Genomic DNA, 23,465 nt, shown 5'->3' with positions numbered 1-23,465 from the left:
ACGTGGAGCGTGTTTACAAACAACGGCAGACGCCTCGGCGCTCGAGCGGCGTGCGTGGCGCCCGCGCCTTCCACCGCCTGCTCCCGGGAGCCCCGCACCCCAGCCCTGCGCTCCCGGGAGCCTTGCCACCTCAGTCCCGCGCGCCCGGGAGCCCCGCACCCCAGCCCTGCGCGCCCGGGAGCCTTGCCACCTCAGCCCCGCGCGCCCTGGAGCCCCGCGCCCCAGACCCGCGCGCCCGGGAGCCTTGTCACCTCAGCCCCGTGCGCCCGGGAGCCCCGCGCCTCAGCCCCGCGTGTCAGGCCGCGCGGCGGGATTGGAGCGGCCGCAGCGAGGATCATGAGGCCAGGTAGGAGCGAGCGGCGGCGGCTGACGGGTTCGGGGCTCCCGGGAGGAACGGGGCGGGCGGAGGTGGAGGGGCACGGCGGCGGGGTGTGGTGTCGCCGCCCCGGGGCTGATGCGCACTGCACGCCGAGACCCTTATTATGCGGAGCTCCCGGCTTGCGGGAGAACGCGGGAGCTGTGCAGCCGGCCGGGGCCGTCCCCCGCCCCGCTTCTCAGGTGGAATAGGGAGTTGCAATCGGACCACGAGTGGCTTGAATTGCTTCTAAGCGACAGCTCCTTGGGGAAAAGGGCGCGGCGACGTCGCACCTTTGTCCTGCGGTACCTGTTTTACGGACCTAACGCGCTTTGGCCCGTCTTCTTCATCTTATTAGTATTATCAACAACTGTACATTTATACTGCGAAAAAAAATGCAATAGTCTGTGGTTAAGTTTCTGTAGAGTCTGACCGTCGGTGTGTTATGGTGCTTGGTTTGCCAAAAAGCAACAAAGTAGCTGATCATTGCTTTGGCGAAGCCGTGTGGTCGCCTAGAATTGCACTCCGGTTCGGAAATCCAAATTGAGCGTCCTGGCTCTGCGCCAGAGATGTGTGCCCCCGGCTTTGCGATCTCACCTCCCCCAATCCCCTCCAACACCTGCCCGGCTCAGGATCTCAGCTGGGCTAGCCATGCTGTGAGGTTGTGATTTTTGGCAAATGGCCTGCACACCTTCCCTTTCCTTCACCCCCAAGCAGTGTCCAGCCAAGCAGATCCCCTTTCTGGCCGTCCTCTTGGATGACTAGGGCCAAGGACTGGGTCCTGGTAGTTTTCTGTCGCGTTGAAAAGTTTTTCTGTTCCGTGGTGGTGTTGGTGTGGAGCCTGCAACAGTGGTTCTCATCAGGGAAGAGCGCTGACAGGTGCCGCGGATGTCAGCTTACGCTGGCTTACTCTGACACAGTTTGTTTCAATCAACATAGAGTTAAACCTCCATTTGCGTGGTTTAATTCGCCGGAGATACTCCTGGCTCCTTGCTCTGGTCTCCCTGCTTCTCCAGCTTCTGGTGTTTTATGTCTCGCAGCTGCTCCCTCTTCCTTGGCTTGGAGAGAGCCCACGGTTCTTTCACCCCAGGCAATTAGTGAACTTTTTTGCTTAGGAGAAAAGGGCTTGTTAGGCTCGGGAAGCGAGCGGACTTCAAACGACAATGTCAAGAATCATCTGTTTTTCGGTCACAGTGTGTGACAGGGGAACATTTATTCCCCATAGGGGAAGCTGCCGCGGATGGATGCGTGTGTCCGTGGCTCATCAAGTTGTAACAAATGTCACAGGTGGAGGATGTTGATAATTAGAGACTCCACTTGGAATAGGGAGAGGGGCAAGACAGAAAATCGCTTTGCACTTTTGTGAACCCAAAACTGCTTTAAAAGAGAATCTGTTTTGTTTTATTCTTTTAGAGACTGTTTTAAACCATCTAGAATGTTGGGCATCATTTTCTTAAAGAGCCTGATTGACAACCGAGGAGTTTTTGTAGTCCTTTGCTTTGGGTCACCCCCTTTCCCTTCCTTCCCAACATTTTTCTATCTCAGGGCTCCCTATGTCCTTCCGTCTAAGGTGCGTGTGGAAAACTAAAATTTATTTTATTATGCAGAGCAATTTTGCAGAAGCATTTTTTGGCAAAACAATGTTTTCTCTTTTCTAAAAAAATTATTTAATATTATTGGAAAGTCAGATATACAGAGGGGAGGAAAGACAGAGAGGAAGATCTTCTGTCAACTGATTTACTCCCCAAGTGACCACAGCAGCTGGAGCTGAGCTGATCTGAAGCCAGGAGCCAGGAACTTCTTCCAGGTCTCCCATGCAGGTCCCAGGGCTTTGGGCCATCCTCTACTGCTTTCCCAGGCCACAAGCAGGGAGCTGGATGGGAAGTGAGGTGCTGGGATTAGAACTGGCACCTATATGGGATCCTGGTGCGTTGTAAGGTGAGGATTTTAGCTGCTAGGCTACTGCGTGGGGCCCAAAGCAGTGTTTTCTAACCTGTTTAACGTTTTTCTGACCATTCATTGTTCTCTGATCAAACTTTGGGAGCAGTGTTACCAGTAATTTTCTGTGGCTCTGTGTATATGCTCTCCCTTAAACATGATAACATTGCATTGTGGTAGCTGTTACTTCTGCTCTATGGACCAGGAAGCAGAGGCTAAAAAACAACATGGGTTCTATCGAGTGAAGGTGGCAGAACAGGAATTTGAGCTCAAATCATTCTTGTTTTAAAGTACCACCCTCTGTCCATGCGACCCCCAAAGCCATGGCAAGGAATTAATTCAAGCTGTCACTTTAAACCTGGAGTGTTCAACTGAGTTTACCAAGAAGCAATGGCAGTGGTGAGAGACTTGAAGCCTGGAACAGTGTTGGGCCTTCAGTTCATTGCAGTGTGGGTGTTGTGGAAAGTACTTCCATCAGCTGAAAACAACCCCTTTCTCCTTCATGAAAGCTACATTTCTGTTCTGCAGAAGTACCAAAGCAGATACAGTATGTGGACTCGTCAGACTCGGCAGTGGCATTCATCCTGTGTAGTTGTTTTGACACAAAGGAAAATATCTCCAGGTAAAAGAGTGTGTCTACATTTTTTTTTAAAAAAAAAATTATTTTATTTGAAAGTCAGAGTCACAGAAAAGAGCAAGCTTCCATCTGCCAATTCATTACTGCCCCCAGGTAAAATAGCCGCAGTGGCTGGGGCCGAGCTGAAATGAAGCCAGAAGCCAGGAGCTTCTTCCAGGTCTCCCTTGCCGCTGCAGGGTCCAAGGCTTTGAGGGGGTCCTCTGCTGCTTTCCCAGGCCACAAGCAGGAAGCTGGATGGGAAGTGGGGCAGTCAGGACACCTGTGTCATCTACTTTAAGGGACATAAAATATTGTGGTTAATTCTGTAGCATATCACACACACATATATGTACCTATACATGTGTGTATAGCTAATATATGTTAGCTAAGCATACATTATATACATCTGTGTGGGTGTATAGACAGATACAGGATTATTTTTATGTGTTTTCTGGAAAATGGCACATGAAACATTTGCTGGTAGTCAGTTTGTTCTCTGCACTCTTTTCAATTCCAAAGTTGTTTTGTTTTATGGATAAAAGCCTAAATAGTATATTTGACATAAAATTATCTTTTTGAATGTTTAAAGGTTGGAACACTTGATTTAAAAACTTCTGAACACTAATAAAAGATCAGTTTACTCATTAGGAAATTCCATATATTTAAAAAACAAAAAATACAGGCCCAGCACAGTAGCCTAGCAGCTAAAGTCCTTACCTTGCAAGTGCTGTTATCAGGGTCTCCCATCCTGCGGAAGAAATCACCCAACACTGGAGAGCGTCTCCGAGGTGCTTTTATTTCAACCAGTTAATTCCGTTGCCCCTAAGCCTCTGGCTTATATATCAATTCTATCCAATCAGCTTAAAGATCACCAAGGCACGCAGAAGGCACGCCAATCAGGGCACTGATCATACGCTGTACATGCCCAAGGCATGCGGTAAAGGGCCAATCAGAAGGCGCTTCCTGAAACCTGTTTACTCCAAGGCTCTAAGAGGAAGTAGGGTCCAGGCGCCATCTTAGGGCAGGACATCGTCAGTGCCCCCAACATGCCGGGATCCCATATGGGTTCTGGTTCTAATATCAGTAGCCTTGCTTCCCATCCAGCTCCCTGCTTGTGCCTGGGAAAGCAGTCGGGGATGGCCCAGAGCCTTGGGACCCTGCACCCACACACGGGAGACCCATCCTGGCTCCTGCTTTGGATCGGCTTAGCTTCAGCCATTGCGGCCACTTGAGATCTTTCTGTTTCTCCTCCTCACTATATATCTGACTTTCCAATAAGAAATAAATAAATAAATCTTCAAAAAAAAGGCGGGGGGCAACTTAGGATAATTGAAAGTTAGTGAGGTTGCTGGTGAACTCCCACCAGCGACTTCACTTTGTTTTCTGTTTGCTTGTTGGTTTGTGGCAGGTTTTTGGATGACTTGCAGCACAGATGAAGAGAAAGAGGTCCTTTGAGGCAGAAAAGATGTTGTACGAAAAATAGCAACATTCAGAAGTGACTTAATATTTTAGTATGCATGTGGCACCTTCCTTGTGTCAAGTTAACATAGTTACGTGGAATCAGTGCACATTTAGCCTTGCCTGGACTCTTCCCCATTTGTATTCCTGGTGTTTTATTGTAACATTGCTTCTCAGTAGCCAGCTACCACCAGGAACAAACTGCAGTGCCAGCTGGGCATGCCATGGCAGCACAGGAATGGTGTCACTGACAGGGCCAGGACTTGGGTTAGCCAAGGACTTAAGGAAGTTTCACAAACAGACCTGGCGGTTTGGATATTGGATCTCTTCATTTTTGTCTAGGGAGCCGGAGAAGCAGTAGTCCCTCTTGGTGACCAGGAGAGGGGGGTAGTTGGTTGGTATGATGGCTGCTAAATAGACCCTTGCTGAATTTCTTCCAGGAAGATTAAAGAGGGATGTCCTTGTTCTGTTTTATTGTGGCCATTGAGGGTCCTTCTCTGAGGTTACTGTTCTCTGAAATGACCTAGGCTCCACCGAAGAATTCCAGGCCAACCTAGCCTTCCAACATACTGTCAGAAAAGTTCAAAGAATATTCACCAATATTTACTCAGGCTTCACAGTGTCTGTCACTTCTCTGCGTAGATGTGTCACGATGTACCTCAGCCTTGGTGGTGTCCCTTGTGGCCTGGTGGGTGTCTTAGGGCCTCAGTGCTTTTCCATTGGCATAGTCCCTTCAGGACTATGTGTGTGTGATAGTGTTTCTTCAACTCAACTTCAGTCTGTTTCCGGTAACATTTCTCAGCTTCTGGTCAAGAAGAAATGCTGTACCATTAACAATCACTCGTGATTCCTGTCCAACCCTACTCCCCCAGCCCTTGACGAGCAGTAACCTGCTCTGTGTCCCTGTTGTAGACATTGCATGTTGATGGAATCATGCCCCACGTATCCTTCCGTGTCCGCCTACTTGGGCTGAGCGTGTGTCCAGGTTCATCAGACACCAGTTGTCATTTCCTTGTACTTGAAATGAATAATAATCCATTATGTGGAAGTGTTTTTCTGAAGCTTTTGGACAGTTTTATTTTTTATCAGCAGGATAAAGGGTTCTAATCTGTTTTTGTTTTGTTGTTAAGAAAAGAATAAGACTTGAGAGACAGGGGACGGGGCAGGGAGGGAATCTTCTGCTGCTTGACTCTTTCAGTGCCTGCAATGGCCGTGGCCAGGCCAGGTCCAACCCAAGAGCCTAGAATTCCATTCTGGCCTCCCAGGGGGTATGACGGGGGACCAAGTACCTGGGCCATCCTCAGTTGGTTTCCCAGATGTAGTCGCAGTGAACTGGAAAGGAATGAGATAGGAGATGGAGTAGCCAGGACTGCAGGCAGCACTCACAGGAGATGCCAGAACTGTGTCATGATGCTGGCACCTCATTTGATTGTAGCCATCCTAGTGGGAAGGAAGTTGTATCTCACTGTGGATTTGATTTGCATTACCCTGATGGACCCTTGTTGATCATTTACATTCTTTGAAGAAATGTCTGTTCAGATCCTTTGTCTGTTTCTCCTGCTGGTTGTAAGAGTTACGAAGTTAAATGTTAGATCTGGTCTTCTGTCACTGCCCTGGGATGGGGACATAGGAGACAATTGGAAATTATCTCAGTGTGTAGACAGATTGATGATGAAGATACTTCTTATGATATACTCTATTATTTAAGGATTCATGTGACTAATACAGGCTATTTTTAATGACAGGGAAAATGTTTTCAGGTGAAATATAACTTTTTCTGATACAGAACTGAATATGTCCATTTTAACGCTGACACTGTGAGTTTAGCTTTGTATTTACTTGCTATAACTAATCATTTTGAATCGCTAATATTTCTAGTATTCATTGATTCGATTATATTTTAGTTTTCTTTTTTGTGGTAACTCCTTATATTAAGATTCCTGTAACCATTTTTGAAAACAGGGTAAAATAATATGTACTACTTCTCACTGATAAACTTTCTGAGTTCTGGGAAGAGTTTTCGTTTGTATTTCTGATTGCCATCTTTAGTCATAGAGCCTTGGGCTGGTTAGCAGAACGTTTCACGTCTGGACAATAATTGTACAAACTTTGATCTTTTCAGGATGAACAGAAATGGTATGTGTAAGTTTCATTGCCATATGGCCAACACCTGTTGGGTACTAAGTAGGCCATAATTATGATTTTATTTTCTATAGCTTTTGATTAAAAGGAAGTACATTCTTTCAGCCCTTCAACTTTGAATTTAGGTCACTGACAGATAACCATAGCAGGAGAGAGCAGATTAACTCATGCATCATGCTCTTATTGAGTGTTTGCAAACCTGGTTGTAATACACAGAGGACTCACCACTTCAGGATTGTCGAAACTTATTTTATTAATCTGACACAATTGTACCTTTTCTTCCTGTGCTTACATCCAGAGTCACAATATGTTATTGTTTTTAATGGACTTAGAGCCTGCTGGTGCCTGACAGGATAATTACAATATAAAATGTGAGTGTGATAAAATCTGACCGTCTTCACAGTGTCATCTTCTGGACATACCTATGTACTGTTTTGTTTCATGGGGTTTGAAAACCACACAAATCAGGGACAGATCTGACTGTGCCCATCCTGTTGGTGTTCATTGTGTTGCTCTTCCGTACAAGTACGTGTGTGTTTCTTAGACACCTCAGTTTTGAAAAGTGATGGTAGACACTCAGCCATCCTTTCCTTGGATGTTCATATTTTTCCCCTCTTGGTTTTGTTGAGTCTTCCACTGACCTCTTCCGGCTGACGCTTTAACTTGCGTTGCGTACAAATTTGTTCTTGCGCTCCCTCATCCTCCACATTGTGTTCTTTCCTCCAAGGATATAGTAGTGGCCAACAACCTGGAAAGCCCCATCAACCATGTTGCAATGGTTGTGCTCATTGTAGGACTGCTGTGGGCAGAAAAAATTTCTGGGATTATTAAGTTAGTTATTTTGAAGCTGACTGGAATTTAAAAGTTTTTTCATTAAACTGGGTGCTTTTGATTCTGGTGTGTCAAAAATCAGGCTTACTGTTTAAACGGTGTTTGTTAATGGAGTTAGTTTTGCACTCATCTTGCTTGAGGAGGATGCTTTAACCAGCTGTTTCCCTGTGAATCTTCAGCATGCAGTGTTGGACTCTCTGTCTGTCTGCCTTGCTCTGCCCTTCCCTCCCCTCCCTGTGCTTTACCTGCTTTACCTCTCCTATACGTCTTTTCTTCATTTTTGAAAAAAAAAAAAAAGACTTATCTATTGATTTTTTTCGAAAGAGTTACACAGAAGGAAAGAGACACAGAGATCTTCTACCCACTGGTTCACTTCCCAAATGGCTGCCAGCAGTTGGGGCTGAAGCCAGGAACCAGGAGCTTCTTCCAGGTCTCCCACATGGGTGCAGGGGCCTAAGGCTTTGGGTCATCCTCCACTGCTTTCCCAGGACATAAGCAGAGAGTGAGACTGAAAGAGGAGCAACTGACACAAACTATTGCCCAAATGGCATGCTGATGTTGAATGTTGTGGGTGATGGCTTTACACACTCTGCTACACCATCAGTACCCCCACTGGTATTAATTTCACTTGACCGATTTCCTCCTTTTTATGCAATTTGAGAGTCCTTGATATCAGTAACTAGAAAATTGGTTTACCACAAGTTGAAGGATCTAATTGTGTGGCCGTTAGAAGTTGTGTTAAAACCCAGTGAGAGAACAGATTCTATTATGTGATTTAGCAGCCTTCCTGTCTGTCAGTAATAAGCCACTGTAGCTGCTGAAGCCTTGTTGAACAGTGGCCTGCCACATGAATGCACAAGAAGCCCACTGCAGTGCTCGCTGTGTCTTTCTCAGCAGTCCTGAAGAACCTCACATGTTGGTTCTCATGTGAGATTTTTAAGATGTTAGGATCATAAATTTATATTCATTTTTAAAATCTACTGGGAAAGATCATTGTGTGTGTGTGTAAGTGTATGTGTGTTAGTCCAGGGCACAATGTGTGCTCCTAGCAAATATTTGGTCATTTGATCAAATTGAGAAATCTTGCATTTTTTTTCTATTTTTATGTGCCTTTTTCCAGCAGTTTGGTTGGGAAGTGATTTGATTTCTATGAATTTACAATTTTTTCTTTGTCTTTTTTGATGAAAAGCATGGTGATAATAGGCTAGATTTTTTTCTTATTTATGGAATAAAGTAAAACATACGGAAGTTTTGGTACTTAATATTTTCTTTTAAGGCAAAGAGACAGATGGAGAAAGATCTCTACCCAGTGGTTTACTTTCCAGAGACCCAAAACAACGAGGGCTTGGTCAGGCCAGTGTCAGGAACTCCATCCAGGTCTCCCAGGTAGGTAACAGGGACCTGAGTAGTTGAACCATGTCCTGTTGCCACCCAACATGTGCATTAACAGAAAGCTGTATTAGAAGTGAAGTAGCCATAATTCAAACCAAGCACTACAATACAGAGTGTAGGTCCCAAAGGTTTCAGATGTGACATGTCCCAAACATGCTCCCTGGTGCTTCATACTTTTAAAACCAAACTCTTAAAGACACCTGCAGTACTGATGTTATTGGGATTATCATGACTTCCGTAGAGGGACTGCTGGTCCACAGCTGCAATTAACACTGATGTGCTCAGCCGGTTGTGCCAGTTGTGCACCACTACCCTCAGCCTTGTCATGGACATCATGTCTGTTCCAAAGAGAGGGATCTGATCCTATTGACTTAATGAGTTTATGAGAACTTTTGTTTGAGTTAGAGACGCGTGGCCTTCAAACCTGTCTTTGCTACTGAGCCTCCTTGAGTTTCCATCTCTTGTCTGACAAATGTGAATGATAATCCATGTACTGTGAATTGTGCAATCTAGATGAGGATATATATAAAAGACTTTGGCAGTGAACTAGCACTAGTGAATACTGCCCATACTATCTTACAAGTTAAAACAAAACAAAAACCCTTATTTTCATAGATTGTGACCCCCTTTTTTTTCATGAGAAGCTTCTTTTGTAAGATTCATTTACTTACTTGAAACTTATAGAGAAGTCTTCCATTGTCTGGTTCACTCCCCATGGCTGTCACAGTCAGTGCTGGGCCAGGTAGAAGTCAGGTGCTTCACCTGGGTCCTCTACATAGGACGTGGGCTATCTTCCAGTGCTTCCCTAGGCATCAGAGAGCTAAAGCAAAAGTGAAGTCGCTGGGACTCAGCCAGTGTCCATTTTGGGTACTGACATCACATCACAAGTGGCAGAATTCCCCCTCTGCCACAATACTGCTTCACTGTGAAAATTTCAGTTTGGGGGCCATCTTTGTGGTACAGTTGTTTAAGCTGCTGCTGGTGACAGTGAAGTCCTCGCTGTTTGACCTTCTGATCCAGCTCCCTCTGGAAGCATGCAGGCAGGTCTGGACAGTACAGGGCAGTGTTCAGTCTAGCCTAAGCCAAGAAGGCTGGAGGTAAAGCCTCGTGGTGGCGAGAAAGTGCTGTTATAGGGTTAGGCTTTTTAAAAACCTTGCTAGTTATGCTAAGGCTCAGCTACAGATAAGCCTTTTTTATACTTCAGCAAGCTGTAAAAGATCAAAATAGTTGCTCAGTTCACGTACACTCAGAATTCAAGTACAATAAATAGTGTAGGTTGCTTACAGACTTTCCGAAACCCATTTTTAGAGCACTGGGCATGGAGAGAGAATGTGTGGGCAAGTTGCATAATCAACGCTGCTTCAGAGATGCAGTGGTGGTGTAACAGAGAAAGGCTGGTAGTCCTGAGTTTTTTAAAAGGCTGTGGGAACTGGGGGAGTGGATTTGAAAAACCTTCTGGAGTTTGAATAAGTAGGCCACCACAGAGATTTTCTGGGAAGGAGTGAAAGGTTGATTGGGCTGCACCAGCCTTTCGGAAAATCCATGTGGAAATGACCATAATGTTCACCGTTGAACAGATGGGGTCCTCCCTGCCCAGTGTCTGAGTTCTAGAATCTGCCTAATGCCCAGGACCGCTCTAAGCTCACACAAGGTGATTAATGTATACATCAGGCAACTTTACAATACCTACACCAAAGGGGGACAGTGGATTTTCTGTTAAAGTATGGAAAACAAACTTCTTATGAAACCGCAACTTTCAAATTAAATTTCTCTATGGCTTCCATTGTCTGATTGTCTAAAGCAGTACAGTTTTCCAAGCTAAAAAAAGGTAAGAATTCAAGACTGCTTTTCAAGAGGGAGAAACGCTCTGGCTGCCGTGGTTCTGGATCGGCGCACTGCATTTATTCGGGGACTGAATCGACGTCAGTGATGCCTCCCTGTTCTGGGTGTCTGCCCTTGTTCTCACTCTGTGCGTGTGTGTTGTGGATAAACATACCTGTGATAAAGTTTAACATAAATTAAGCACAACAAGAAATCAGCAGCATTAACAAAGTAGAATAATTATAATATTGCATTAAAAGCTATGTAAATATGATCTCTCTCCCTCTTTCACACAGGTCTTTTGTTTTTACCTCTAGTCAGAGCACTCTCAGCAAGCAAGCTTTTGCCTGTTCTTTCAGTTGAAAGCTTTTGCCTCGTCTTGTCATAGGAGCACTTTGCACCTTCTCTGTGGAGTACCTGGACATCCAGCATGATTACTGTTATCCTTTGGAGCCAGTGTGAAGTGAAATAACAATCACTTGACCAAAAGCACCTCACCTCTGGGACAGTTGGTCTGATAAACAGGATGACTACCAAGTATCCGCTGGGCGGGTGACATACTCACGTCCAGCACGGCTATGTGCTGGACAGAGGAGTGATTCATGTTGTCCAGCAGGGCAGAGTGGGATGGTGCAAGATTTCATCACACTGCTCAGCTTGGCTGCAATTGAAAACTTGCAGATTGTTCATTTCTGAAATTTTCCATGTAATATTTTGCTCTTCATATGTTGAAATTTTGTTTAGAAGAGCTGTGAAGCCTTTGATTATAAGTCAGAAATATGTTACCCTCCAAAAATAATAAATACTAAGCTTTAAAATTAGTTTTGAGTTTTGATTGACCACAGGTAGCTGAAACTGTGGAATGTCAAGTTGTGGATGAAGGGGGGAACTACTGTATTTTCAGATGTAGCAAGGTGGAGGAAAACTCAGCCCCAGAGAGAAGAAAATCCCCTCGGGACTTAGACATTTCCTGTTGATATCCAAGGAGGCCGTAGTCTACAATCCTGGTAGTGATCTTCATTTGTTCCACTGATGTGTTCTAGAAGCTTCCATCTCATGAACTGACCTGAAAAGTCTTGCTTTAGAGGTGAAGAAAAAGAATCTTGTTTGCTAAAGCCATAAAACAAAATCACACACGTGGAAGAGAATAAAAGATTCTTCCAAGGCAGACATGTTGTGGTGAGGGGCCATCTTAGAATGCTGTCTGTCCACTGGATGCTGTATTCGGAGAGGACCCCAGTGGTGTCATACACGTGGGTTTATGTTCTGTGACATTTTCCTTCCTGTGAAGTTAGAAGCTCAATTCATCCTAATACTTAGCTTTTTCTCTAAATTGTATTTTGCTCTCAAGTATTACATTAGACTCATTCCGAATTCCTACTGCTTGTCTCCCTTTGATGGCTCTTGATCATCCCTTCAAAAACCCGGCAGCTCTTCTGGATGACTCCAGATCATCCGGTCTTTTAAGATCAGAAAGCTTTATGAATTTTATATTTGCAGTAGCTTGGTAAGTTGTGCACCCAGATGCTGCTCCCTTTCTCTTTATAGTTGGTATGGAAGAGTGAAGATGTCTGTCGCTAGGTGAGAGAACTGTCCATATCCAATGAGAACTGGCCATATTATCATCTGTTAAGGACATCTGCAGGGGTAAGGACTGAAATTCTTAATGTTTCAGGCTCCATGATGTGTTAACCTATTCTCTGATGCTTTTAGAAGATATCTGGTGCTGGATAGCTTAGAAAGAGGTTTATTTGTCCCACCGTTCTGATGACCACTGGATCCACATAGCATGGTGTTAGCATCCTGGAGCAGGTTCTCTGTGTCACAACATGGTGGAGACATGGAAAGGGAGTCATTTGTGTGGAAAGGGCCCAAGTACGGGAGGTGGCGCTGCTTTCCAAGAATATTGTCTCCTGCGAAATGACTGAGAGCAGTGCTGGTCCCTTCTAAGGGACCCCTCTCTCACCCCTCTCTCCACCCCCGTGACTTCATTTTCTTATTTCACCTTTCTGATTTGAAGAACACTTTGCCTAGATATATTATTTTTGAAGGTTATTCCTCCTTTACTGTGTACTTTTCATTATGAATCTCTTGTTTTCTACTGTCCTATTTCTCAGCAGGAGTGTGGTGTTCCTTTTTGTTACACCACCACAGGTTTCTTTCTCAGCTGGCTGATAGTTTTCTGTCCGACTTCCCATGATAGTTGACCTTTGTGTGTCACTGGCCTGGGATCAGGAGGCCCAGACAGATGAGAAAAGTTGACCCTAGGTGGTATCTGAGAGTGTTTTTGGAGGAAATTTTAATCCACATTCATTCTGTTGAGAGAAGAGGATTTTGTTTTTCTGCTGCAGTTGGAACATCTGCCTCCTGTTGAACAGCTGTGCTCCTGGGTCTTGAGACACCCACTGGGGTTTCTAATCTTTATTTCCCTTGTTTGGAGGTGTCCAAGTTGGGACTGTAACATCAGCACCAGGTCCTCTGGGCCTCCACTGGCTGAATGTAAGACACAGCTACAGGAGCTTATCCCTTCTACTAAAGCTTATCTCATTTCTCACCATGTGTGTATCCTAGGGGACCTGTTGGTTTGGAGAATGCTGAATAATAGGCTTTCATTTTTTACAGTTTGTTGGAAATGTCTGTGGTGTTCATCTTCCTGGAATTCACAAAGGTAAAGGGTTATATTTGCTATCAGCCTTGGAAACTCTTGGTCTTTATTGGTTTTGTTTTGTTTTTTAGTCCCAGTTGTCTCTAATCATCTTCTGGGTCATTCATCAGACTGCTTGAACTTTGTTTTTCATTGAATTTAAACTCTATTTATTTGTTTTTATTTATTTTAATTTGAAAGATGGAGATGGACACTCAGACAGATCTGCCATCTACTAGTTCCCTCCCCAGATGGTCACAATGGCTGGAGCTAGGCCAGGCTGAATTCAGGAGCTGGGAACTCCATCTGTTAGGTGGCAAGGTAGACATTTGTTGACGTGTGTGTGTGTTGGCTTACTCCCTCCCTCCCCTTAATTCCTAACCTTTCTTCTTCCCTCTCTCACTGTCTCCCTCCCTCTCCTCCTTTCTTTCCTTGCCATCAGTGTTCCTGTTGGAAATTTCTCCTGACATATCTGCAAGTTTGCTGAGCTTCCTTCTTAACACCCGATCTGCTGTTAAGCCTCTCTGTGTTTTGATTCGGCTGATTTTTTTCATCTATAGGATTGTATTTGCTCTAAATTTATTTCTCCTAAAATAGTACATCTCTTCACTCATTATGTCCATATTTTCCTGTAAGTTTTGTAGGATATTTGTGATAGTGTTTTCATTGCCCTTGTCCATGTATGCTTGGTGATGGGTCACGGTTCTATGCTTTTTCATTTGTCTTCATCTCAGTTGGAATACAGTTACAGAGTTGATTTATCTGTATAAATCTTTTCCTTATCCTGGCACATTTAAGTTGGACTTCTAGGCTGATCTGGCATCACTTCTGTCCCTCTGCTCCGTCTGTTTAGAATCTGCTATGGCTCATGTTGTCTGTAAGGTCTTTCCCAGGTTTCTTATTTTTCTGTTTAGACATACAAACCCCTGGCTGAGCTCTGTGTACCACGCAGATCCATATAACTGACTGTATTGAAATGAGTTCCTTCCTTGGTCATCCTAGCTTTGTTGGTTTTGTGCTTCAGCAACAGAGAACCTGAGACTGGGTACTTTACAAAGAAATACACATGTATTTCTTTATAGCTTTGGAAGGTTGGAAGCCTAAGACCAAAGGGCCGGCACCTGGCACGAACCTTCTTACTGTGCCATCTGATGGCAGAAGGCAGAAGGGCAGGAGAGGGGAGGGCAGAGGGAGGAAAGGGACAGATACAGCCATGGACACTACTCATCCTTCTATATGGGACTCACTCCTGTGATCTAATGCGACAGTTATCTGTGCTTGAAATCTCAGCCCTCTTGACCTAATCATGACTCATTAGGACCCCACCTCTCAAGATTGCCGCATTGAGATCAAGTTTCCAACACTTTTTTTTTTTTTTTTTTTTTGGTGTGTGTGTTTGGGGGGGTGCCAAATTCAAACCATAGAACATTTTAACCAGTGAAATCTCAGTGTGTCAGCTCAAACTCTGACTGCCTGCACCTGTAGCTACTTACCATCCCGGGCATTCATTGTACTTTTTTTTCCTCTGCCTTCTCATTTACAAATATTAAAAAGCCACTTTCTTCAAATTTGGCTGTACATCCTAGTATTTTGTATTTTCTAATCAAAGAAGTAAAACTTAAGTGGCCACAGGAGAACAAGGTCATCATAAACAGAAGCTGGCAGAGGGAGGAAAGATGGGTCTGTAGGGTTTTACAGAAGTGTGAGAACTAGGCTTGGTGGATTTTTGAGGTGTGTAAATGGATTAAGGGCCTCTGTAAAGGCATGGTTACTGAAAATGAGTTGGCTCTTAGATTGATCCCATTCTTCAGTTTTTAATTTTTTCATTTACTTGCTGGTTCATGCTTGGTTCACATGCTTCCAATGTCTGGGGCAGGAACGTGAAGAAATGCCAACGAAAGGGCAGGTGAGTTGGGGCTGATGCCAGGAACTGGGAATTTGGAGGTCAGGAAAAACTAATATTTCAGTCTTTAATTTCAAACACATTCAGTGAAGAAACATTGTTTGAAGTGCAGACTATCTTTTAGTGCTATTCAGTTTATGTCTGAAGAGTATATCTACTACTCACAGTAAAGAATTACTAAGGATGTAGCTGGTACGTTGGCATATCAGGCTAATCCTTCAGCAGAAATGCTGGCATCCCATCTAGGTGCCGATTCGAGTCTTGGCTACTTCACTGTCTGACCCAGCTCCCTGCTTATTTCGTGGGAAAGCAGCATAGGATGGCTCAAGTCCTTGCGACCCTGCACCGATATGGAAGACCTGGAAGAAGGTGCAGGCTCCTGGCATCAGATCAGCTCAGGTCTGGCCATTGCAGCCATTTAGGCAGTAAACCAGCAGATGGAAGATCTCTGTCTCTTCCCCTCTTATTCTATAATTTTGACTTTCTAGTTAAATATATAAATCTTAGGAGGGGGAGGAGAAAGGCTGGTGCAGTGGTGCAGCAAGCTGATCCTCCACCCTTTGTGCCGGTACCCCATCCAGTGCTCCAGTTCATGTACTGGCTGCTTTAGTTAGATCCAGCTCTCCGCTTGTGACCTAGGACAACAGGAAGATTCTGGGTTCCCCGCACCCATGTGGGAAACCCAGAAGAAGCTCTTCCTTCCAAATTTGGATCAGTCTGCCTTTCAAATAAAAATAAATACATCTTAAGCAAATAAATAAATAGATAAATAAATTAGGTCCCGGCACAATGGCTAAAATCTTTGCCTTGTTCAATCCAGGATCCCATACGGGCGCTGGTTCAAATCCCAGCTGCTCCTCTTCCCATCCCTGCTTGTGGCCTGAGAAATCAGTAGAGGAAGGCCCAAAGCTTTGGGACCTTGCATCCGTGTGGGAGACCTGGAAGAAGTTCCTGGCTCCTGGCCTTGGATTCGCCTGACTCCAACTGTTGCAGCCACTTGGGGATTGAACCAACAGATGAAAAATCTTTCTCTCTCTCTCCCTTCTTTGTAAATCTGCCTTTCAAATAAAAATAAATATTTTTTAAAAGACTAGTTAAGAATAAAACTTTGTTAGAAAATAATAAAAACATATATTCTACATTAGGGTAGTATAAGAAACTTTGTAAATTTAAACTAGATTTGTTTTGTTTTTAAGTCATCTGTATATTATAATATCTAAAGCAGAAATAGGATGTATATGTATCTATTAGAAACAGTTGTAAGAGGTGTGTGCTTTTGGTGCAGTCTATGATCTGTTTTGTTTTTCCTTTTTGAATTTAATTTGGGTAGCAAAGAACTGAAGTCGTGTCAGTAACTTATTCCAATTCTCCCACGTGGATGGCAGAGACTCAGTTACTTGGTCCATCACCTGCTCCCTTTCAGGGTCAGTGTTAGCAGGAAATCCAGGCACTCCGCTATGAGGACACTGGTGTTTTAACTTCTGGGTTAAACACCTGCCCCATGATCTGTTTTCGCCCACAGAACATTTCTGAAACCAAATTATGTGACAAGCTTTTCCCACTGTAACCACCAATTCTCCACTTCCAGTGGGTATCCTGCATCTTGGTTCATTTAGACGCTGTGTAAGTGTCAGATTCCGTTTGTCCAGAGACCCACAACACCCACCCTGCCTCACATATTCGTGTCGACTTCCAGGCTTCCTGTATTTCTGACCAGCCAGCAATGAGTCCAGAGTTCTCATAGCATCCTTCATGGTTTAATTATTTGCTAGAACAGCTCACATAACTCTGAAAAACAATTTATATGCAGTTAGCAGTGACTCTGGATGCAACTCTGGAAAGGTCAGGTGGAAGCCTGCACTATGTGCAGCTAGGGTGGAGTCAGGGATAATGTGGAGCACCCCCCTCCCCACGTGTCCTCTCTGGACCCCCTGTTCTCCCAGTGTCTGCACTTGCTCAGCAACTTGGAAGATCCCCACTACTGCATTGTCTAGGGGGTTTTGTAAGCTTTCATTATGTATGCATGGTTGATTAAATCACTGGCCACTGGTGCCAGTTTCAATTTCCAGCTTCTCTCTCTGCTTTGGAGGTCAGGGGTGGGGCTGAAAGTGGTAATCAAGCATAGAAACTATCCTGAAACTCAAGAGGGGCTCCTAGCTACCAGTCATCTCATTGACATACAGAAGGTTATCCTGTGGCCCAGAGACTCCCCAGAATCTTAGAAGTTCTCTGGTGAAGGAAATTACAGAGGTTTTAGGACTTAAGACTACGTACGTATTTCTTTGTATCACAATATGACTTGCACTAACTTGTTCTAACATTGCTGAATATTTTTAAAATTCATCATGAGGAATTGTGTGGAAAGAACAGTAAAGTTTCGAAAAGAGAGATAATGGAAGTTATCTTTTTCAGATGTTACAGTGATTTTTAGAGGTAAAGTGAATTATAAAGGTAGAGTTATCTGAATCACATTGTAGTCATGTAAAACTAGAAAGGAAAAAGAACAAATAAAATATGCACTGGGTTGATAAAGGCCCTGTTATGTGCATTTGCAGTTGTGTATGTGGATTCAGTGTATGATACAGGTTGTATTCAAGACAATTAGGAAACAGGAAATTTACTCAGTAAATAGGTCTGTGTCTTGCCTACTGTATTGGGTAAAGAGAGATCAGAATCAAGATGGCAGAATAGGGAAATGGGCGGAGAAATATTTAATAAGGATGAAGCAGAGAAGACACATTCCAGGAAATTGGAGAGGAGAGAACAACAGCAGAGGGGTAACTGGAGACTGACAGACACAGGAAAAAAGTGAAAACAACAGTGTGGTATTGCAGTGCCTGATACTCCAGAAGCATTCAGCTAACAGCGATCTAAACTCCACCACCAACCAGGTAGGAAGGGACATTCACTGGGGATTGGGAGGTGAACCCAGACAAAGAACTGTCCATACTGATGGTCTGTTTGATTTGACCAGGATCAGAGCTGTGGATCCCAGACGGGCAGTGTAGAAACAGGGTAGATTTCACAACCCAATCCGCACCTAGAGCCAAATTGGGCGCCATTTTGCTTAAAGAGCCAAAGGCAATGGAAAAGACTAAGCATACATTGAGCTGGGAGTGAACTCATTTCTGACTCAGTGGACTGCAGCAATGTGTCATCCTACAGGTTCCACCTAAGACGAGTTCAGGTAACCCTCAGACTTGATGCCCAGCAGATCAAGAACTTTAGTAGTGGACGTCAGGCACCATTTTGTACAGTGTGGCAAAAGTTTTAGGACTACAGGAGACAACAGTGAACTATGCATATGCTGAGCTCGTGAGAACTCATTGAGTTCCGTGGATTGCACTGGTCCCACAGGAAAATAATACCAACTGTGGCATAATATGGGTCAAAATAACTCCATGTGGCCCTCAGACCAAATGGCCAACAGGTTCCAACAAGATCAGCACCACCAACAAGCCAGCTATATAGGACTGCTGGTGTCTCCCTAATCCTGGAACCTGCTCCAACCAGAAGTGGGAAAGGTTGCAGAGAAAACAGTGCAGCCTCAGCATGGTATCACAGGAGGTGGTGACTGTGGAAATATAATGTAAGAACCCAGACCTGGAACTCGCTGAAGGAAATGGCACAATTGGCTCAATCCAAGAACCATGTACCAACTGGAATAAGTAAAATCAAACTGTAGACCTGTGGGTGACAGAGCTTAGAAACCTGCCCCAAGGAGAAGACTTTGCTAACTAGAAGTACAATACCCAAGAGCAAAAGAAGAGACAAAGGCACAGTGGATGTTACTAAAGACTCCTCTGCAAAGGAGCAAAACCGTTTGCCAACCTCAGAGTTAACTGAGGAAGACATCGAGAAAATGGGGTACAGAATTCAAAACAGTTGTTATAAAGCTTCTTATGGACAATGAAAAGTAGGTAAAACAGGCATTCAAGAAATTTAAGGAATATGTCACACTGGAAATGAATAAAATGAAAGCTGGTAGATTAGAAATGAAGAATACAGTGGAGAAAGTTAAAAGTGCAGTGGAGAGTCTCCAAAATAGAATAAAACAAGCAGAAGAAAAAATCTCAGAATTGGAAGATATTTCCTGTCACCAGGGGTAAACAAACAAAAAGCTGGAAGCAGAGCTGGATCGGGCCAAAAAAAGTATTCAAGAATTGAAAGATACTATTAAGAGGCCTAATATAAGAGTTATGGGAGTCCCAGAAGGTGCAGAAAGAGAAACTGGGATTAAAGGTATATTCAATGAAATAATAAGGGAAAATTTCCCTAATCAAGGGAAAGAATTGGAAAACAAGATCCAGGAGGGGCACAGATCTCCCAACAGGCTTGATCAAAAGCAATCTTCACCATGACATATGATAATCAAGCTTGCTTTAATCGAACATAAGGAAAAGATCCTTAAATGTGTTCGTGAAAAAAATCAACTGACATATAAAGGAATGCCAATTAAACTCACAGGAGAGCTCTCACAGGAAACTCTAAAGGCTAGAAGAGAATGGGGCAACATATTCCAGATTCTAAAAGAAAAAAATTGTCGGTCCAGGATAACATATCCAGCAAAGCTTTTTTTTTTTTTGTCATTGGAAATGAAATAAAATTCTTCCCCAGTAAAGAAAATTTAAAAGAATATGCCTCTTCCAAATTTGCCCTACAATGGATACTTATAGATGTTCTCCTGACAAAGAAAAGAAATAGCACCCTCCCAAACCAAAGGCAAATGTGAAGAACATCCCAGTAAAATGACAACAGAAGACTAAATCAGTGAACAACACATTCCTAAAATGACAGGATCAAATTACCACCCATTTATATTAACCCAGAATGTAAATGCCTTAAGCTCAATCAAATGTCATAGATTAGTAGACTGGATTAAAAAACAAAACCCATCAATTTTTTGCTTACAGGAGACACAGTTCAACAACAAAAATCAGCAGAGACTGTATCTCATGGATTTTGATGTTTTTGTTGTTACTTTGATCTCTTCAAAACACTTTCTTCTGATTAAATTTTTCAGTGACTCAGATCATACAGTAGCATCATTTTCTTCAAAAAGGTTCTTGATTTTCTTTTTCATTTGTTCAGCATCACACTAGTCATTCAGTAGCATGTTATTTAACTTGATGGTGTTGTTAGTTTCTTTTTTTCTTCCTGTTGTTGATTTTGTTTTGTGTCTTTTCATTTAAGGGGATGTATAATAGCTGTGTAATGGAGACTGTCATATCTAGTAACGTGTTATTTAACTTCATGACATTGTAAATTTCTATTTTTCTTCCTATTGTTGATTTTGTATTGTGGTTTTTCATTTAAGGGGATGAGCAGTTTGAAATGAAGGCTAACATATCCAAATGTGAGGATACAATGCAGTATGCATCTGTATTTCCAGACAAAGATGGACTTACAATGAAACTGTTTACTATATCTTGACAATAGGATGCTGGACTCTCTGCCATTGTCCATGTCCACAATGATGGGCATATGACTGTGTATGAAGAACTATACTTTAGTAATGATATAGGGGAACTAGGTGGGGTGGATTGGGGAAGGGATAAGAGAAATCGTAGGGGCCTATGGAACTGTATTATAAAATGACAATAAAAATAATAATAAATAACAGATTAATAAAGAGATGTATATTTTCATGGTAGCACATTTAAAACTTAGTTTCTTTCTCACATAAGGCTGCAGTTGGTCAGGCCTGGTGTGGTAGTCTAGTTGCTAACATCCTTGTCTTGCATGAGCCAGCATCCATATGAGCACTGGTCCTAATCCCAGCAGCTCTGCTTCCCACCCCGTCCCTGCTTGTGGCCTGGGAAAGAAGTGGAGGACCACCCAAAGCCTTGTGACCCTGTACCCACATGGGAGACCTGGAAGAAGCTCCTGGCTTCAAATCGGCTCAGCTGGTGCCATTTTGGCTAGTTGGGGAGTGAATCAGTGGACAGAAGATCTTTGTCTCTTCTCCTCTCTGTATATATGACTTTCCAATAAAAATAAATCTTTAAAAACCGAAACAAACAAACAAAAAAACAAAGAATGCAGTTGGTCCAGGAAGGCTCTGCAGGGGTCTGGGCTGCTTGCCCCTAGCTGCTATGTCCTCTCCGTGACACCGGGCTCTCCTCACCTGCGGAAGCTGGAGTCTGGTGCAGACATTTTTGAGCTCATGATTCAAGGCAAGAGAGAATGTGCAGCAAGTGATTTCCAACGAAGGATGTTAGCGGACGTCACACCCAACTGCCCATTCAGATTTTATTAACAAGTACTAGGTCACATGACTTTATCTCCCCCTAGGAAAGGCGGGCGAACTTAGGCACAGCTAAGAGGAAGAACAGCATTCATGTTCTCAGAGGGACTGAAATCTGGGGATGGTTAAGAGGTCTGGATCAGAGAGTACATGAAAAGTTTCAAATCAGCTTGGATCCTTCTGTCTTCTTATATTTGAGAATGAATTCCAAGTGGATAATCATACCATTCTATAAGAATCCAAAAACATTGTTTTTGTTACCATTTGCCATATATTGTACTAATTAAGTGTTATGGGCTGCATTGTTTGGTTTATTTATAGAAGTCCCCTCCACTGGAAAATCTGCAATTGATAAACTGACAATGGAAATCATCGAAGATAGCTCACAGGACAGAAAAACATGGATGAATAATGAGAGTTTTACAAATTTAATTTTAATAATACAAAGATATGTAAGAAATCTTCACAAAATTCACAGAAAATGGAAATTATCCCTGGATTTTAAAACATGTTTGTATTGAAAACTTTTTAAATAAATAAAAAGTTTTTAATAATAATGATATTTGAATAAAAAATCTTTGTTTCCCCACAGACTTTTTTTTAAAGATTTATTTATTGTTATTAGAAAGGCAGATATACAGAGAGGAGGAGAGACAAGAGAAGAAGAGCTTCCATCTGATGGTTCACTCCCCAAGAGAGTGCAACGGCCGGTGCTGCGCCAGTCCGGAGCCAGGAACCTGGAGCTCTTCTGGGTCTTCCACACAGGTGCAGGATCCCAAGGCTTTGGGCCGTACTCAGCTGCTTTCACAGGCCACTAGCTGGGAGCTGGATGGGAAGCAGAGCCACCAGGATTAGAACCAGAGACCATATGGGATCCCAGCGCGTGCAAGGCGAGGACTTTATCCACTATGCTATTGTGCTGGGCCCCCCAAAGACTTTCTGATGTATATTTATCTAAGTTTCAAAATGAGAAGTCTGTGGTCTTATCAGTTGAAGATTTAAAAAAAAAAAAACAGGCTCACTGTATGAGTTAAGTAATATAGCCAACAGAATGCACTTTGTAAGCATCTGGGAGGTATTTTATAAAATATGCAAGCTATTTAGGTAGGTAGCCTTAGAACATAGATTGCCAAAGCCAGTGTAGGCTGTGTGCTTTAACACGTTTATGGTCTTTGTGATCCAGAAATGTCCCTTTCAGAAATCTGTATTGGAAATATTCAGAATGATCACAAATCATTACTTATAAGAGCACACTATACGATTGTCTAAAAATGAGAGAATGATTAAGGAAGCTGATATGTACACAATGTATTGCTCTTGATTTAATGTTTATAGTATTCCTAGAATGTGTCTCTGAGAACAATGTTAAGTGACAAAATGGGATGTACTGTTGATACATATAAAGTTAGATTTTGTGACTAGAATAGACAATACAGTGTAACTAGATGTGCTAATATGTAGACATCCTCTGCTACTTTCTCCATCGTCTTTGCTTCTTTATTTGCCCAATGGAAAAATTGCTTCTCCTCGTCTATCCTGGTTTATGGCTGAAACCTCCATAACAAAAGACAGATTGTTTATAGTCATTATTCATATTCCTACTAAACTAAGGAATTTTTGCTTTTTAATTTTTAAACTTCTTATTCGGTGAAGTATTAAGCTTTTTACTGTGGTGTAAGTCTAAAATATGTCCTCAAAAGTTAAAGAAAAACAAAGGAAGGAAGAAGGAAGGGCCAGTGTCAATTTTTCTCCAACATCGGGAGGGAGGGAGGGAAAACATGTTGTTAGAATTGTAATTATGCTTTGTATCTGTAAGTCACATTGAACCTGCTGAATAATAATTTCAATTCTAAGTTGAAATTGAATAAATATTCTTTAAAAAGATTAACAAATGGGCAAAACATGCAGGTGTATTTGGTGACTGTTACATGGTACAGGAATCTCTGTAGGAAATGATGACCTACAGAAATGATTAGACTTGCATGTTTTCATGTCAAATCTGATGAACAGTGGGTGGCGTGGAGGAATGTGTTAGGCCAGAGAGAGTGGGTATGAGCTGGTGGTAATAAACTGGGGGACACCTCCAGGGCCCGTCTGCCCAGATTCTTACCTGTGACT

At 43.1% G+C, this 23,465-nt stretch overlaps 1 protein-coding gene across 1 annotated transcript in view; it reads left to right on the top strand.

The window, feature by feature from the left end:
- Positions 1-244: 244 nt before the first annotated feature.
- FAM13A (family with sequence similarity 13 member A) overlaps positions 245-23,465 on the top strand; it is a 329,846-nt gene continuing 306,625 nt past the window's right edge. The window contains exon 1 of the mRNA XM_040967337.1: positions 245-346. The gene's annotated coding sequence lies outside the window, so the exon portion shown is untranslated. The remainder of the gene's footprint in view (positions 347-23,465) is intronic.

Source organism: Ochotona curzoniae, unplaced genomic scaffold, assembly GCF_017591425.1.
Source record: "Ochotona curzoniae isolate NIBS_2020 unplaced genomic scaffold, NIBS_Ocur_1.0 scaffold_4506, whole genome shotgun sequence".
NCBI lineage: Eukaryota > Metazoa > Chordata > Mammalia > Lagomorpha > Ochotonidae > Ochotona > Ochotona curzoniae.
This window is presented reverse-complemented; position numbering and strand designations above follow the sequence as displayed.